General features: G+C 34.2%; 1 pseudogene; it reads left to right on the top strand.

Annotated features, from left to right (window-relative positions):
* Positions 1 to 3,530: 3,530 nt before the first annotated feature.
* Positions 3,531 to 4,362, top strand: LOC123241825 (annotated as a pseudogene).
* Positions 4,363 to 4,810: the final 448 nt, after the last annotated feature.

The following is a 4,810-nucleotide window of genomic DNA, read 5'->3' as shown; positions in this document are numbered from 1 at the left end:
ATGCATTCTGGATTGTCATGGATTATTTCAGCTAAATATATCCCGATTATTCTATTTTTACCATGTATTTTTTATCTCCCAAAGAGAAAGACATATAGTTTTTTTAATTTAAAGGTCCCATTAAGTGGCTATATTAAATATTAAAATATTTGGGAGGTCTTTAGAAGACATGAAAGAAAAAGTCAACTGAAAATAGAATATGGCGAAAACATGTTTTAACATTTTGCCAAGCATAGGTTTGATACAATACAATCTATAAAGTGTTTACTAATATGCTACTATCAGCAAGGTTATGTAGTAGAGAATGTGACTTTAGACTCAAAATGAAAGCCACTGACCTCAAGGACCTTACATTCCATTAGCAGTATTCTACATATAAAGAAGTCGGATCAAGTCAACCAACATGTCTGGACCAAATACTTTGTCAAGCACTGTGATAAGGACTAAGGTCCTTATGCAGGTACAAGCAAAAAGAAAGATGGATCTTGCTAGAAGGAGATTATATTCTAATAAAAGAAGAAGACATAAAAAAGAGGGTGGGGAGATAGGTGTTATGGTGGAGAAAGAAATCTAAAGGGTTAGGAGTGGAGCCTAGAAAGAAATAAAAGAGTGAACATAGTTAGCCTGGTCATTTGCCTTAAAATTCAGGCTCTAGGAGGAACCCACAAATCAGAAGAAGACAGAGAGGTACAGTTTGATCTTCTTTTATAGTGATCTCTCTCTGTCTCTGTCTCTCTGTCTCTGTGTGTGTGTGTGTGTGTGTCTGTCTGTCTGTCTGTCTGTCTGTCTCTCTCTCTCTCTCTCTCACACACACACACACACACACACACACACTTACTATATGTCAGGTACTATGTTAAGTGCTTTATAATCACTATCTTTTGATCATCACAAAAATCCTGTGATAAAGGTTCCATTTAAAAGAAACAGACTGGGAAACCCTTGTGGACAAAGATTTGACTATATTGTGAGCAAGAAAATTACATAGGCCAGGAGCCTCAATTCTTAGCTGGGGAATCTACAGACCTCTGGCCTCTGTGATTTCTAATACTCATAATAAAGACAAATTTTTGTCCAGAAGGGTTTCTCATTCTATACCCATTTTCTTTCTTTTTTTGTTTTTGTTTTTTAATTTTTTTAGAAAAATTTTCCATGGTTACATGATTCATGTTCTTACTTTCTTCTTCACACCCCCAAACACCTACCCACATGCATTTCCAATGGTTTCTACACCTATTTTCATATTTTTCTGGGAAGAGTCAAATGGGAAACTGTGAGAAGAAAATTTAATTGTGCAGCTTTTAATTTGTATTAGCTTAAGAATCCCCTTAGTTGGATACTTTGCAACCCTATGATTTGTCATAAGAATGTAGTCCCAGGTAAGAGTCTGTGTATGTAACCACATTAAGAATGTAGACCCAGGATAATGCCTTAGTAATTATCTTTAGTGTATGTATAACTATCTTAATCCTAAATGAGTGATAATACATGCACTATTCTTGGTATTAAGTTGTTCCATGTAAGTGAGTCAAGAGTTTCTGTTACCTCACTCTGAAATATGACAATAGTGCAAAACTGAATGAAAGAAAGTTCAAAGTCAGGGTGCTCTGTCCTGTCCTTGATCTATAAATTCCTGCTACTTATGGCAAGAATGACCCCTAGAAATCTTCCCCTTAAATCTCTTAGTTCATCTTTTTGCCTTTAAAAAATTGTCAATAATGGTGATCAGATTTTCAGATTCAAATGAGGAATCTATTGACCTCTGACTTCTTTCCCTTGCCCAACAAATGAAGTCAAACTTTTTTCAGAGAGTACTTTGTGCAGACTTTTCTTTCGTATTATTATTCCCATTTGAAATATGTAGAAACAGAAGCAAACCAAAATTAAGTGACTTTCCCAAAGTCACACATTTATTATGTGCCTGAGGCTAGATTTGAACTCAGTATTTCCAGATTCCAAGCCCAGTACTATCCACAACACCACCTAGCTGCCTTAATATAATTTGGGGATGAGGAAGCAAGCACTATCAACTCAAAGGAGTATAAATTTTTTAAAGAAGGTTAAGAAATTTTAGCTAAATTTTCAAGGATACTAGGGGATCCAAAGACATAGAAGTGAAAAGGAAGTAAAGTTTGAGTGTGGGCAATAGTGTAAACAAACATAGGGTGCTAAAAAGAAAAAAAAAGTTCCAAAATAAATACCCTCAGAAAAGGGATTTTTAAGATATTTTAGGAAAAGAAATATTTAAGATATTTACAAGTGGAACAAAATAAAAAATTACTTGAATTTTCTGGAAACAATTATGCATCCCATTCAGAATTGACAGTTTTCTCTACATATCAGAGTTGTATAATTGCCTATTAGACCATATTAGTAAAAAAAGAATATTTGTAAAGATATTTATGAAAATGTTTTTGTTTCTTCCAAAGCTATTCAGTTGGAATTATAAAGCCAATATGCTGAAAATAATCTTATAATATTTAAATGCAAAATAAAATTCTTATTGTACATTTTTCATGACTGTCATCACCATCATTCGAATATTCCTGTATATATAGAATGAATGGGTAAAGAAAGATAATCCTCATTGAGTAGACTATTTAGGATGAAAATTGTTTAAAAATGTAAGAGACTGTTAGTTACCCCTCTTTCCCAGAATTTCCCATATTTTTTGAGTCAATTTATAAAGGATTATTTGTAGTTTTTTGCTTGACATATGAAAGAATGGAGGGATAATTGGGGAAGAGGTTGCATGCATTTTGACCAAAATGCTCAAAGATTTTGATTTTAAAAATTTTTTTTAACTTTCAACATCAAGAAGTGATTTTGAAATACTGATGGAGACAGACCAGGTACAATCTGTGAATTTAAAATATTTTTATACCCACAATGTACAAAAAATATAAGAAAATAAAGTTATTTTGAAACGTTTCAGAAGTGGTAAGAAGTTATATCAGGACATAAACAACAAAAAGGATCCTGGAATGAAGGGTATGAGGTGTCAAACACTGATTGTTAAGAAATAATCAATATTGACAATGTATTATTAAACCCAGAAGCTCTTAACAGCCAGTTCCATTAGCCTTAACCTTTGCTTTGTACCCTGAATAATATTTGATGGGGTTGAGCTCTGACAAGGAGATTTGCTATCCCTCTAGGTCTTCCATGACTTAGAAGCTTTAAATTGTTAATAATTTCAAAGGAGGTGTAAAGATGCAATATTAAAAGTGCTGAATTTGGAATAAGGAGACATAGGTCCAAACATAAGCTCAACCATTCATTAATTGTGTAACCATATACAATTATTTCCCTCTTCTGTTACTTAATTTTCTATCACCAGTAAAATGAGTGAATTGAAATAAATTACTAAAAGATATGAATCTCATCATTCCATAAAAATCTAGAAAAGGATTACTGACTTGGGTCTCCTTATGCAAATGTGTAGGAAAAGTCAAAGATTGGAGAGCACAAGATAAGGACTTGAGAAACCTGCACTTTGGTGTATGAAGCAGAGGAAACATTGAAAAACTCTAACTGTGGGCTTTGGCACCATGTGCCTGATGTTCATGGGCCCCCTGGGACATGATGAAGGTAAGGTTAAGCATGTGGATAAAGAGCATGATAGGAAAATCTCCTCTCTACTCTGGAACATTCGACTCTTTCAGAAAGATACTTATTAAAAAGTTCTTCAAGGCCTGATACAATGAATGACTGCTTGCATGGTTGATGTAACATTCATGTTTGCTATATGCTTCTTTGGCTTTGCATTGGAGTGGGGATTACACAGAAGTATCCAGATGATATATTGAATTATCCTGAGTTATTTGAAGCTGGAATGTTATCTAGTGTGTTCATAACAGTATTCATGACCTCTGGAGAAAGAATCAAATATCTGTTACAGATTCAAGATTTTTTTTCTGAGAAACAAAATACACGGGTGCTTTTGACTGTGCATAAAAAGCATATCAGGAAACTAGATTAAGAGGCATTTACAAGGGAAATATATTTAAGATGTCATGAAATATAATTTGCAGTGGGATATACTTCATAATTTATTAGTGTCAGAAAAATCTCTTAATCTCAGAAGGCAAAAGAGTTAATGAACTCAGTGCCCCTCAAATTTCTATTGCTGGAGGTGTCACAGGAAGCTTCTGTTGGATTGTGGCTATCTTTCCAAATATGCTAAAGTCTTGCTTCCAGAATTTTCCACATGGAAAATACCCTGATAGATTCCAAGATATGCTGAGAGAGCTGATAGGAGAAGAAAGTGTCACATTCCTGTATGAAAAATTTGATAGCTCTAATGATCTGTGTCTTCCCAGGGAAATATTGTCTTTTTCCTTAAGTTTAAATTTTCCATGAAGTTCCTTAATTGTGTTGCACCTAATTTGTGAAAGTCAAGAATTTTAAACACCCTAGACCAGTGATGGGCAAACTTTTTAAAGAGGGGTCCAAAGGAAAGGAAATGCTCATCTGTCAGTCTATTTCTAAGGCAACTCTTTTGAAGTTTCATTGTATTGTATCCTACTCATTGTATTTGCCAGATGAGTAATAATGTCATGGGGAAGGCAGAGAACATTTCAGGGGGCCACATCTGGCCTACGGGCCTTAGTTTGCCCATCACTGCCCTAATCTGTTTATGGTATCATCCTTTATTTCTAAATCATGAATACATTTGGACTTTACTTTTATATATGTGAGGTGTTCTATGCCTAGTTTTTGCCATGCTGTTTTCAAGTTTTCCCAACATATCTTGTCAAATAGTGATTTCTTCTTTCAGAAACTTGGATCTTTGTGTTTGTCATTCACA

This window comes from Gracilinanus agilis, chromosome 3 (assembly GCF_016433145.1).
Source record: "Gracilinanus agilis isolate LMUSP501 chromosome 3, AgileGrace, whole genome shotgun sequence".
NCBI lineage: Eukaryota > Metazoa > Chordata > Mammalia > Didelphimorphia > Didelphidae > Gracilinanus > Gracilinanus agilis.
The sequence above is the reverse complement of the archived record's forward strand: the minus strand, read 5'-3'. Positions and strand labels throughout refer to the sequence as shown.